Source organism: Nanorana parkeri, unplaced genomic scaffold, assembly GCF_000935625.1.
Source record: "Nanorana parkeri isolate BGI_ZX_2015 unplaced genomic scaffold, ASM93562v1 scaffold268, whole genome shotgun sequence".
Taxonomy (NCBI): Eukaryota; Metazoa; Chordata; class Amphibia; order Anura; family Dicroglossidae; genus Nanorana; species Nanorana parkeri.
Genome location: NW_017306536.1, coordinates 323,676 through 338,106, shown reverse-complemented (window position 1 = coordinate 338,106; position 14,431 = coordinate 323,676).

The following is a 14,431-nucleotide window of genomic DNA, read 5'->3' as shown; positions in this document are numbered from 1 at the left end:
TGGCAAGGTGTTCGCTGACAACTGATTTCTTTCCTTCACAATGAGAATTCAAACATTTAACCATTAAACCTGGTAATGGAACATTTTCACTAACAACAAGCTGCCTAAAGACTTAAGCCAAATGCAAAGTCTATCTATAATATTAATGCAAGATGTGTTAATTAGAAGCAACACAATGAGAAACCCACTTACCGTGACCTTGGAATGGAAGGTAATAATTTGCTGAATGCAGTTGGTATTAATTCCTTGCATAAATGACAGTCTGTAGGCAAAATCCGAGATCAGCTGTATAGTTGGAGAAACAAAATGAAATTACTATGTGATACTTCTTTTGTCGGATTTAGTAGGAAATATGTCCCACGCCATTGATTAATAGTAGAGAAATTGGAGGTGGGAGTATTGGTTGTGATTTGTCAATGAGAAGAAATGTTTATCTAATCCATGTTCCTGTCTAGGAATATTGTACCAGGTACATGAGGTGAAGCAGGTCCAGGGTCATCCTGCACCCATGATATGGAGTGCCTACAAACTGCTGACTCATTTTGTAAAGCAGCAATATGGCCTTATTGATTTTTTTTTTAAATAAAGTACTTTTATGAAGTGCAGGGTTGTGCTTTAAAAATGTGCCACCAAAGCAAGTGGAGCACCATTCAAGTAAATGAAAAAGAGAAGCAAGGAAAAGGAAAGTATGGTAACGTGACCTTTCAAAGGGCCATCCTTATAATGAGGCAGCCTGAGGCGGTTGAGTCACGTGGGGTCACGGCATACCTGCCACCCCCTTTCCAGTCAGGGCGTCCAGGTTGCTCAATGCTCTTAGCAACCTGGGATGCTCTGGCCGGCGTCCCACCCAGCTCACTGATGTCACTAGTTTCCAGGATCTGAGCGGGATGCATCAAAACTGCCCCCCCCCCCCCCACCTCAGGCAGTGCAAAGTGTAGGGACACCCCTGCTCTCCTCCAATCATGTAGTTCTGCATGCAGCAGCGATTAGCAGAGAGAACTTTGTGGGACACCAGAGACGTTCAACACTATGGCCAATGTTTTATGAATGGCAAGTAAAATGCAGGTACAGTGTGGATTAATACTGTGGTGTCTAGCAGGTAGTAATCTCCAGTTTAAATTGACCCCAGAGTGTATGGTGAGCACAGTCACTGCCGATTCAACCATGGGCCCCAAACCTACAAATATATCAATTAGCTTTGCCTAATTACCAACTAAAAACCCAATGTGTGTATATATACAGTATATACTCGTAAAAAGAACAAAGCATAATAGAGTGACCAGTTACGTTTCCTGTTAAATTCTCCAGGAACAGTGAACAAGGAATCATATAGTTTACTACAGGCAATGACTAGACGTTTGCTTCCATTTTCTTTCTTATTTTCTTCTTTTCTGCTTCTTTTCTCCTTTTTTTTTTTTTATAAATAGACCTCTTTGAAAGCAATTCATAAAACATTATAACAGGGTTTAAACACTAGCTTCTGCCTGGTGGTAACTGTGAGATACTATGAGGTGTCTATTGGGGAGAGCAGGAAAACCGGTCAATTAAGAAGAGGTATCATGTAGATTTTTTTAATAAAGTTTTTATTTGTAATTTTAAGATAATGGTACAATTTAACAAAACATTTACAATACCAGATCCCTAAAAAAATCATATAAGCCAAGTTTAACAGTGTCGAATATCATGTTAAAAGGGCTTCATTAGGAATGTGTGCAGGAAGGCACTTCTGAGCGACAGAATTAACAAAGAACTGTACGTAAAAAGACAAGACATATATATTAAGACAACTTACACGAGGAAGGGGGAAAATATACCCCCTACATACTCTAGTTCATATATAATACTGCTTTGGTAATAATGCCATTAAACTTATGTATTACGTTTAGGGGTACATTTAGGGCTACTGTTCCACGTATACACAATGCACAGGCTATATACATTATTGGTCCCCCAAACCACCAAAAAAATAAAAAATTAACTTACGAATACACAGTGTAAGCAGTTATTTACTTGCATCTGTTTTATAGTTTGGGATGCACTGTTTGAAAGAAATCATGCTTCTCCACAATGCCATTGAAGCAGAAATTCAGGATACTATTGTATTTCCAATTGGTTTTTTCTTTTACATAGACAGTAAAACTTGCAATGAATCCATCCAAAAGTGTCAACCACATGAATGACCGTTACTGATTCAGAGCTTGTAGATATCCATTAGCATCCATTAAATGTCACCTAATGGTCGACCACACACTTAAGACGAGCAATATAAAATCCACTTCATTTTCACTGTCTCTTAAAAACAGTTAGGGAAACCACAATCCAACTTGTAAAATCTTGTAGAAAAATATTAGACTTACAGGCCCGAGATAAGACAGGACCGGTTACCAATGTTTTAGTCACAAACAATGATGAAATGCGACATGCAAATGAAATTATCAGACTTTTTCTTCTACATTCTCCTAATTCAGATCTTTATCTGTGTGAGTATAATGATATAAGACTCATACTGTTAACTGTGGTTTCTCCCACTACGTGAAAAGTGGACATACTATACCTGCAGCAGCCCCAAACCTCCTTGTCACAGCCGAATCTCCTCTGATAGGCAAAGCTTCAGCACTTTAAAAAAAAGCTTACCTTCCACTTCCTGCTTATTACTATTAGCCAGTGAGGATGCCCATCCTATTTATATAACAATAGGAATGTGTGTGGCTTAGGCTTAGTGGCAAATACCCGGATGTGTTGCCTGTCAGAATGGCCCAAGATTCAGCCATGGAAGGAGGGTTTGGGAGGCTGCTGCAAGGTGTTTGTACTTCACACTTCTAGATGCCCCATCACCTTTCCTGAAAGAGTTTCTTAAAAGGAAAAATGTTTCTTTTTTATTTGAATGTAATTATTCTTATCAATGTGCACTGTTTTTAAAAAGCCTATGTGTAATATATATACATGGGCAGCCATATTTGAGCAATGTGGGGCCCAACAAGAGTTTGGAAGCTCACCCTTACCTTCCCCCTGGGCCCATAGCAGCCAAGTGGGCTGCTACGGTGGTAGTTCAATCACTGTATTTGTGCTAACTTAATGAAGCAGTAACACGATATGTCCCTGGCTGTTTTGTGCAGATCTGTTTGTATGTCTCTTCTTCATACCAGCAGACAGAAGCTACAAAGTACTATTTGTAAATGACTAGTCTGTCAGAGATCACAGACCAGTAGCTGGAAAATGTAGGCGTTCTTGTGATCTAGAAGGTATCTTATATCTTTAGCAGAAGAAGAGGGAGGCTTATCCATTAGCAGCCATTACCTAGGACATTCTGGGGTGCCCGCCTATAACTGCCAGAACAGAAATCCAAAAGAGGCTCCGTCTGGATAAGTGATAACATGAACACCTGACCCATTTCAGAATTCAAAGTGTCATATTATCATTAAAAAGTCAACGAGAATTGTACATATCTATATGTAAAGTATAAATAAAAAATTTCGTCATATATGAAACTTCCAGGCTCTGATGTAACTTTAAAAATTGTATCCTTGTTTGTATGTTTCTCTAGAAAAGAAAAAATTGTGTAGGAAAAGGGAAAATAAAAGTAAGCAGGTCCTTCTGTGTGAAAGCATTGAGCCTTCTGTAATATTAAATGCACATACTACCAAAAGAGAAATGTAAGACCTATTTTTTTCCCCATTTTGAGTATATCATGTGTTTGTGCTGACAAAATGTAAGAATAGCTGTTGGTAAGTGTGCCCAATGCTTGGCCCCTATAAAATGATATCTCTCGGAGCCTCTGGCTTGTCAAGCTATAGCCTAAAGACAGCAGCTACAGTTAACCGTTGGTTGCATGATATCATAGGCATCTAATCAATAGAAAAAACATGTTAGATGGTTATTATGCTCAGGAGGTTGATAACTTATTGGTGGAATTTCAACTTGGAGTAGAAAGCAGATCAATGGTAATTCATTTTGGTTTAGGAAGACCTGTCATGGGGGTTGTCAGCAGGCTTACCTTTTTAATTTTACAGAAGTCTTATATTAATTTAGCCAGTGTCACAATCATTTTCCCAAAGCTGATCTCTGGCATGGACCGTGCTGCCATTAGTCTTCTGAAAATTAAGTGCACTTGCATTTGAACTCCTTACTGGTTAGAAAGACATGTTCCTTATGGGTCTGCACAGCAGCTTCTTGTTGTGGTGTGTACTATGGACATCTTCAGTCTAAACTGGACATACAAAACAGACTTTCTTAAACTTTGCTTGCAGACTTTGTATACAGGAGCTGTGGAACTGTATAGCAGGGTCATTTTTTTAATTCCAATTCTTTCTGAAGCCTAACTATGGGTATTTTAAATAGAGGGAGACTATTCTTTTAGCCCTTAGCTACCCCTAGTCAACAGAACTGAAGAAGAGTGTAGCCGAATACATTCATGTACTCCGAGCTGTCAGAATTTTTCTTTGCAGAGCAGTTGCTGTAAAATGTCTGCCATTTTAGCGCTCACATCTTCATACGGTGACTATATGTTCAGTGTCATCTTGTGCACCATTTCACACATGACGGGGTGCTCCTTTGTCAGCATTTTATATAATGTCACACCATATGCTCATCAGGTTAAAATTTAAATATTTCTGACTGCTTGTAAGTGGTCTGTTGCATACAGTTTGACTTCAATTCTTTAACAAGTATTTTTGGTTACTAAAGTCCTCTATTATGGCATGTTCATCACCGGTGAGCATGATGTTAGTTGGTTTAAAATCTTAGTAGATCATGCCCCTGAAATGTGAGAAATAAAGCCCCAAATCCACATCAGTAAACGTCATTAAGTTGTTCGAGAACTGGTTGTTCTTGTAGATATTATTAAATAGCTTCTCTCCTATGAGCATCTCCATTACTAAAATCTTTGCTTTCAGTGTAGAAAGCCATGGATGAGAAACCAGCATGCACTGGCCACCAGAGGCACAGCTACAAACCATGGGACGCCATAGCAAAATTGCTATGGGACTGGCAGCTAATGCTCTGTGTTGAAGCTGGCAGCATCAATGGTGACAATAGTGTCATTGATCTTCAAAAAATGTCTAAATTAAGGACAGGCAGCAGAACAGTTTTGCGCATAGTTAGTATATTATCAGGGACAAGTACTTTAAGTTATAGCTGTAGTAGCAATAATAATAATAACAACCATAATGATATTTTATATTATGACAAAATTATTAATGCTCTTACATACAATTACTCTATAACTCTAATACAAACTTTTTACACTCTAGCTTCTTCAGACGCTTTTTGTAGAACTACAGAACTATAGCTGTCCTATAAGATTTCAGGTGGGAAAAAGCTCTGGGATTTTTGACTGCATTAGGCATGTAGGGCATATTTCAAGAAAATGAAAGTGTGACTAGGGACAACCCTGAGGTCTGACTTCAGAACTTCTATACTGGACATTTCACAGTTTTGTTTTCCTGAACAGGCTCCCCTCCTAACCTAGAACCCAGAGAGGCCGCATGGGCTGCTATAGCTATTGTTACACGACTGTTGACCATCTTCAGGACTCTGTATTCTGCTGTAGCTTCTTCCTCCTGCAGGACTTTCATACTTTTTTAACCACCACATGGTGTCTGTTGATGGCAAATCTTTGTAAAATTGTCTTCACCAAGAACTTTTGTGAGACTTGAAGTTTGCCAAATTTAAGGGAGTTGTGTGTGCATGGCTGCTGACTGCTAGAGAAGCATTTCTCAACCTTTTTTCAGTCACATCACACTTTAAAAGTATGAAACATCTGGAGGCACCCCAGTCTCAAATGTCATAGATTATAAGGGGGACCTAACGCAAAAAAACACTTCACATTGAAGCGCCCCTTCAAATTAAGATTTCCCTCCTGTCACATCAAGAGCCCCTCTTTAACATCAGAGTCCCCGTTTTCATATCAGAGTTCCCCTTTTACATCAGGAGCCCCCTTCCATTCGGTCTTTATTGCCTCCTTCACATCACAGTCTCACGACCAGAACATTCTGAGCAGGGGTGTCCTGAGGCCGGGTGACACCCCGCCGTGTTGACATCGCGCATGACATCACCTTGCGCATGCTCGATGATGTCATCGCGCATGCGCGACCATCTGATTGATGACTGCCAGCAGCCATCTTGGTCATGGACGCCAGCAGAGAGATGAAGGGACGTTCACCCAACGGGATGAGGTATGCCGCCAGGTCCCCTCCTCTCTCCTGACACTGTCGGCCTCTCGGTCCACGACCGAGTGCCCGACTTTTTAGAGGGGGGTGACACTAAAATGACTGTCAGTCATTTTGGTGTCACCCCTACAATGGTGTTACCTTGGTGCGGGCTGCACACCCCCCCCCCGCACCCCTCTTGTGACGCCACTGATTCTGAGGCACCCCTGAGGAGGCCAGGAGGCAAACCAGTGTGCCATGGCACCCTGGTTTGAGAAAAGTGTGCTAGAGGACAGAATAGTCTTCTTTTCACTTCCTGATCTGCTTCTCACTCCACTAACTCCCAGTAGCTCCATTCAATTTTTCATATTTTACTATATCCCCATATTCATTGAGAAAAATTTATCAAAACTGCAGTAGACAAAATCTGGAGCAACTGTGTATGGCAACCAATCAGCTTCTCTCTCTCAGCTGATTGGTTGTCATGCACAGCTGCTACAGATATTGTCTGCTCCAGCTTTGATAAATTCCCTTCATTGTCTTTCAAGTGACAAAAGGGATTTGGTTGGGCAAAAGTTGTATTTTGTAAGTGTTATTCTGAATGCTGCTTCTCAATATGACATTAAAGTAATTTTGCCATAGAAGAAAATATTTGTGCGAGAAGCCACAAATGGAAGCTGTAAGAATTTCTCATTGCATATTTAGGACTAGTGAAGCTGAATATATTACATTTTTCTGCAAGGAGCTTAAGGCCTCATTCACACGAGAAAAAGCCGGCAGGTACAGTTCCATGCTGCGTGCACGACCGTATCGGGCAGCTCCCAGGAAGGACAGGTGCTGCGTGTGATTAGTACGCAGCTCCTGTCCTTCTCTATATGAGTATGCGGCCGTACGCCGCCCTTCGCTCACCCCAAGTGCAGGTCCGTACGGGTGCAGGTGTCCCGGCTCAGACGCAGACAGGATCCATCCTGTCAGCGTACGAGTATGGGCACCCGAACGAACGTGCAGGGCGGGTGAGCGTAGGGCGGCGTACAGCCGCGTACTCCCATAGAGAAGGACAGGAGCTGCGTACTAATCACACGCAGCACCTGTCCTTCCCAGGAGGTGCCTGATACTGCCGTGCACGTAGCACGGAGCTGTACGTGCCGGCTTTTTCTCGTGTGAATGAGGTCTAAAGTTCAAGATCAATTTATTTTGGTTGCTAAATAATCTATTCTGTTCCTGATATGATGTATCAGTTGAAGGAGCATGGTAGGATGTAAAATGTAATATGGGTGAAATGAAACACGCATGCGCATGCAGAATCACATGCATACACGCAATAGGTTGAACTTGATGGACCTGTGTCTTTATTCAACCTCAATTACTATGTAACTATGGAACCATAGAAATATTTAGAATTTACATTGATCAAGCTTTTACAGTTGATAGATGCTCCACACTTTCAGAAAATGGATTTTGAATGCCTTTTTTCTCTTCAGATGTCAATCTCCAGAGTGGGTTTGAAGCTCATTGGTTGCTATAGAGCAATAACATAGACACAGCCTCATTTTTTTCAACTGTCTTTAATAAGAACTATCTGTATTATCCCATATCATCCTATTGATTTTAAACATTCCTTTTTCACCTGTCATTTTCCAGTGCAGGTTTCAAAGTGATTGATTGCCAAGCTGCAACAACTGTAGACAGACACTGATTAATTAACTTATTTAGGGATTGTGTAGAAAGTCATAACTAATACAATAAAATGAGGCATAATCTGATCTGATGTACGTTTTCTATTAATTGTTATCTTGACCTTAGTTCCCATTACCCAGTTATGATTCATAAGATTCACCCTTATATTTCTTGGAGACTGCAGCAACACGATATCTGCACCCACCTACTGCACTCATAGGGGGGAATTTATCAAAACTAGAGCAAACAGTATCTGGAGCAGTTGCCCATAGTAACCAACCAGTTACTCTATTTTGTTTGTTCAGTTAAGTTTTGACAATGAAACAGAGAAGCTGATTGGTTGCCATGCACAGCTGCTCCAGATTCTGTCTGCTCCAGTTTTGATAAATTACCCTGATAGTAATATAGTTAGTTGGGTTAAAATACACTATTGAGTTCAACCTATAGAGAAAAAACATAGAAAAGCCTCCATAAACAGGAGACCTATGCCCACAGTTACCTACAGAAGGCAAGCAATTCCTATAAAGCAAAGTCAATTCCCTCTAATGGGGGGGGTCCTTCCCGTACCCAATCATAATCAGACACTAGTAGTTGTAGTTGCAGCAAGGATTTTACTGAGAAATCTAAGAAGTTGCCATCCCATGTAGCCCATAAGAGGTCTGTGTGGACCAACTCTTTATACTTTCTCTTTACAGAGCTATGACACCTGGCCAAAAAGCTGCCTACCTGAATATACTAAATGACCAGGTTTTGTTCCATCAATGGATTTTTTTCTTCCCTGATGGCACGGACATGTTCCAAGATGACAATGCCAAGATTTATCGGGGTCAGATTGTGAAAGAATGGTTCAGGAAGCATGAGACATTATTGTCACACATGGATTTGCCAACACAGAGTCCAGACCTCAACCCCATTGAGAATCTTTGGGATATACTGGAGAAGACTTTATGTGGTGGTCAGACTCTCCCATCATCACTACAAGACCATGGCAAAAAATTAATGCAATTCTTTTAGTGGAAAAGAATGTTGTGATATTACATAAGCTTATTGAAACAATGCCACGGCGCATACGTGCCTTAATCAAACCTATAAAAGGCCCAACAAAATATTAGCATATGTGACTTTGTTTTTGTCCAGGAAATGTATTTGAATGTTAATAACACTCAAAAATAATTGTAATTTCAAATAAGTCTGTTGTAACCTTTTATTCTACATATCTTGAATTGTCAGTGCTATCTCTTCTGTTCATGCGTCTTCCCCATACTTCCGGTAGGGAAGCGTGCACACAATATCTGCTTTGTGCCCAGCGGCAGGAATACATTCTCCATAATGCATTGCATGCAATATGCATGAGCGAGTAGCAATCAAAGACTGAGGCAGCTGGGCAGGGAGGAGGGAGTTTCAATAGTTTCAGTCGTGTCCTTTCTCTCTGTGCCACCTGCGTGTGCCAGTGCACTGAGCAGCAGGACACAACAGTGTAGTCACGAGGAAGAGAGCATGTGCAGTGCTGTGGCTCCATATGATCCCAAAGAGTAATAGGAGCCACCACAGATAAGGACGCCAGGCTGTGGAAGGAAACAACAGCATCCCTGGCTGGAAGGAAGCGAGAAAGTGTGCACACATAAGGGTTTATTTATAAAACTTCCAATGCCGTTCGCATGGCACTAGCTCCCCTAGATGGCGCTGCTGAATATAGGAATTTACTATACTCATCAGCGCTATATAGGGGTGCTAGTGCTGTGCGAATTGCATCGGAACTGTTCTAAATAGATCCCATAATGAATGTACACAACATTGAAAATATAAGTGTTTCTATTACCAACTTTTTTCATGGGGTTTATTAACATTTTAAAGTTACATGCTGTGGTCTTATGATTCAATGTTGTATTATAAGCTAAAGCCTGCCATAAATAGAGTTTATTGAACGATATGAGCGTTTTTGGTGTTATTATGTCGTAGCACCCTGCAGGAAAGATTGTTATTACATTTAGGGGTCTATTCACTAAGCTGCCGTAGGCAGCCGAGTGAATGACCGACCTGAAGTGAAGTGAGCCGAACAACGTTCGGCTATTCACTTCAGGCTGGTACGGCTGATTTCAGCCGTATATCGGCTGAAATCAGCCGTACATCAGCTTGCTTCGCATGGCTTCGGGTCGGCCGAACATGCTCAGCATATTCGGGTGACCCGAAGTGCAGAAGGAATTCAACAGTTGCCGACTTCGGGAGCTGTACGGGCTATAGGGAATAGCCCGTACAGCACCCCTTTGGTTCTACTGAACCGCAGGGGTCCTGGGGCCGAAGCTAGCCGAAGGTTTGGCCGAAGCTACGGCTAGGTCCTTCGGCAGCTTCGTGAATAGACCCCTTAGTATTTTCAGATTGTATGCAGTCTGCTGCTGACTTGTAGTCTATGTTCATTTGATTTGCCCTAATCAATCTGTCATCATTTGCATCTGTCTGCTGCTCAGTGTACCCTGGTCACAGAGCAGGGCAACCAATGAGAGATTGCTATGAGCAGGTATCCCTCTCCAGCCAATCACTGTGAGGCTAATGGCCAATGGTGCACGCTGGGGTAGGAGATAAATACTTGGTGGTGGACCATGTGAGCTTTTTCTTCTTCCCCCGGGCCCAGCCTGTGGGGAGGCTGCTATGGACTGTCTGAGATGGCAAGGCCTGAAGCCTGGGCACTAGCCGTGCACCTACACTGGAGCCTGAGTCTGGAGCACGAGTGGTTACTACTGATGACACGGATGAATATGACTGGTGACTTCTACCTCAAGTACTGCTGTGCCAGGTGTTCGTTATGCTGTGAATGGAGACAGCGACCACACTCTGCCATTTAAAGCAGTCTAAATCTATCTGGATGATCCTAACCCTTAACCTCTCTCCCTGAAGTTCTATATTAAAGTTATCAGCATCATAAATACAGTCTGGACAACTCTTTAATCGATCACCATAGAGGGTGGTAAGTGCAGATGGGCAAAGTGAGTGAAATTATTCCTAGACGAGAAGATTACTGAGTTGTGATAACCCATAGCAACCGACCCTAGAGTCAAGGTATGCTGGTGTGCTGTGGATCCATCCTAGAGGTTCTTACAGAGGAAGCACAGGGAGAACCGTTAGTTCTATTACTGTTGACCACCCTTTGGAGCCAGAGGTAGTGTTATTCTGCATTGGGTATCAATGACCGAGAAAAGGGTGACGCTACAATGTAATAAATCCCCACATACAGAGTGATTGATTATGCAGGTGGGACCAGGGGGGACAACACTGACTTTGCTAGCAATCAGGCATGTTTTTTTGATCTGTTGATCTTTGCTAATAAGTCAGAGAGTAATGGAAATAGCCCGGTAATGGGGGGCTCTCCCAACATGCGTTGAATATTAGATGTGTCTGTCATGTGAAAGGAAGCTTGTCTGCATATCTGATCATTCACTGGCAAATGGTCCGCTTCCCCAGTGTATGGCCTTAATATGTAAATCATCCTTCACTGTTGCAATAGTAATGCATCCTGTACATTTCCACATAAGCTGGGCAATATTCAATTCATAAATCACATGGTCCCAATCCATCCATTAAAACAATATCTTTGACAATTTAATATATCATGCAACGACTGTTTAGTTAAGGCGTTTTCATTGTTTGACCTCACTTTTAATTAGAGAGTAAATTATTAATGCCTTTTGATAGGAGACAAACTACTGTGGAGCTGTGCTATTCTCCAGGCCAGAACCTGGAACTCTACATTCAAGTTTTATAAATTTCAAATAAAACACAAGTGGCCAGAGGACAAACAATTTACATTTACAGCTTCCCGAAAAGCTCCATCCATCAACAGTTTCCTTCTAATCAAATTGCTTGCAGTTTTAACACACACACATTTAAACATAACTAGCTGTGTCACTGTTTTCATTCACTATGAATTTATAAACCTTCATTTAATCCTATGTTATCAGACAGGAACAGGGATGTCATTGACTAACAATGAATGAGGTGCCAGTTCCGACCTATCTGCTTTTGTTGACCATTGTTGACTTATATAATCGAGAAATGCTGGAATAAAATAGTCCCCACCCTAATCTATCCAAGCCCCTCCTCGATCCACCAAAGCCACACCTTGACCCACAACAGAAAAGCCCATGTCATAAAGAGACCCTCTTACCAAATTACAGTTTTCACTTAAAGTGTATCCACAGCCCCCCTTCAAAAATGTAACATTTTGCAGCTTACCAATCCCTAAATATGGCGGCTGCATTAGTTTTTGTTGTTTAGGGTTTTCATTCCTTTATTAACACCTGGTGATCTGGCCAGTAACACACTTCCTGTCTTAGAGTGGTTCCATTCTATTGAGGAATTGAAAAGCCACCCTTGGACAGAAGCATTATCACCCTGTGGGGAGGGAAGTGGACCAGCAGGTTTAGATAGACTTAACAAACAAATTAAATCCAAACTCCAGCTAACACTTTATAATCAGTTACAGCAGCAGTTTCTTTTCCTTTTTGGGATAAAGGTTTTACATAAATGAATACAAACTGACCATTGTAAGCCCCCCTGTCAGTGTTAAATGGTTTGTCTCAACCCTCTATCTGCCACTTTTGCTGGACAGCTTGGTCCGCTAAAGGAGATTAAAAATAACTGGAAATTAAGGGAAAAAAGCCTAGAATAGGAAACTTAATGCAGCCACCAAATCTAAGGTTTGGTTAATTGCAATATATAACATTTTGGGGGGTTTAGATACACCTTAAAATTTGTCATAATTTGTCAAATTATTGTCATAGTGGTTAGTACTTCAACCTTGCCACACTGAGGGGGGGGGGGGGCCAGTTCAAATCCACATTGGGACATCATCTGCAAGTTCTCCCTGTGCTTACTTTAGTTTGCCTCCAGGTACTCCGATTTCCTCCCATACTCCAAAGACATGTTGGAAGGTTGGCTCCAGGCCCGGATTCCCCACAAGGCCACTAAGGCCTGGTCTCGGAGTGGCAGGGCGCAGAGGGGCGGCAGCGGTGTCCTTGTGGGGAAGTTCCGGCCGTCGGGCGGTAAGTTGCCCTCTCTACATGTAGTCCTGCTTTGCACAAGCAGGACTAAATGTAGAGTGAGGGAAGCCGATTGTTCGTTTACATGTGAACTCGGCAATGTCGCCAAGATCACATGTAAACAGTCTGCAGCCTCCCCCCTGCACTTACCTCTCTCCTCTGGTTCCGTCCTCCGGGCTCCGCCGCCGAGTCTCTCCTCACTGCAGTGAGCGGCAGGGTTAACGGTAACCCTGCCGCTCCGTGTAGACAGTGTTGATAAAAAAAGTTTAAAAAAATAAAGAAACAGTAAAAAAATTGAAACTAGCCCCGCCGCCCTGCCATCTGGTTGCCATTCTCCATTCATGGGAAGGGGGGTGTTGGCGCGGGGGCATATCGCGGAACCTGGCCTTGGGGCTGCAGGGAGAGTAAATCCGGCCCTGGTTGGCTCCTGTCTAAATTGGCCCTTTATGCAAGTGAGATAGGGACTTTATATTGTAAACTCCTTGAGGGCGGGGACTGATGTGAATGTGCAGTATCTAAATAAATTGTCGGCGCTATATATAAATACCTTTAATAAATAAATAAACTTATGGGGGTCAGTAATTAGTAAAGTTGCAGCCGTTATGTCAATTACTGTGTACCAATCCGTCATAGATATGGGACAGATTTATCATAATGTCACAATAAATGTGTAATATTGCTTTGCGCCTGTTGTTTTTTCAGATTAAGCAAAAGTGAGCCAGATTTGAAACAAGTTTGCCCACTAGTCTCAATTTACCTGAAAAATATAGTTACATAGTTAGTCAGGTTGAAAAAAGACACATGTCCATCGAGTTAGAACCTATAGAGCTATTTAAAAAAAAGGAAGAAAAGTCTAAACAGAACGCTATGCCCACAATTACCCAATGTTCCCTCTATAAAGGCAAAAAAAAAACCCTATATAACACTCAGAAAAGGATTTAAAAAGTACTTTTCAGATAATTACATCTGTTTGAAAAGCAGGCCACATCGCCTCTTCACAATCATGCGACAGATTGCTGTGTTCATTCTGCCACATAGATTGTGACGGATGTCAGACATTCGTAGAGATTCGCAAAAGAGAGATGGTCTTAGAGATTCGCAAAACAGGAAGAGGCGTGGCGCTCACAAACGTTCATCCGCAAAAGGTAGCGTATGAATTGCAAATGTTTTTTTGCATATGCACTTGTTGTGACATTTGGAAATAGAGCACTACTGTGTTTATAAACTTCCCTCTTAGTATTCCCCTCTTGCTCTTAAAAGAGGCCCTGTTGCTTCTTTAACTTAATATATCTGATAGTACTCTGCAAAAGAAGAAGAGGAAACTCACCTTGACTGGGTGTAAGCCCAAAGTACCCTTCATTCCCCACCTACAAAAACGACACTACGCAAGCAATTAAAATTAACAAGTTTTTTATAAAATTGGAAGTGAAAGGCCACATCAATGTACAATTATAATAAAAAATTCCTTGCCGTCTAAGGTCCACGACAAGTACAAAACACCCCCCCAATTCCAAAAGGGTGTATCATGACCCTTTAACAATGTACCAACCCCCGGCAACTCGTTAGCAAGCCTGA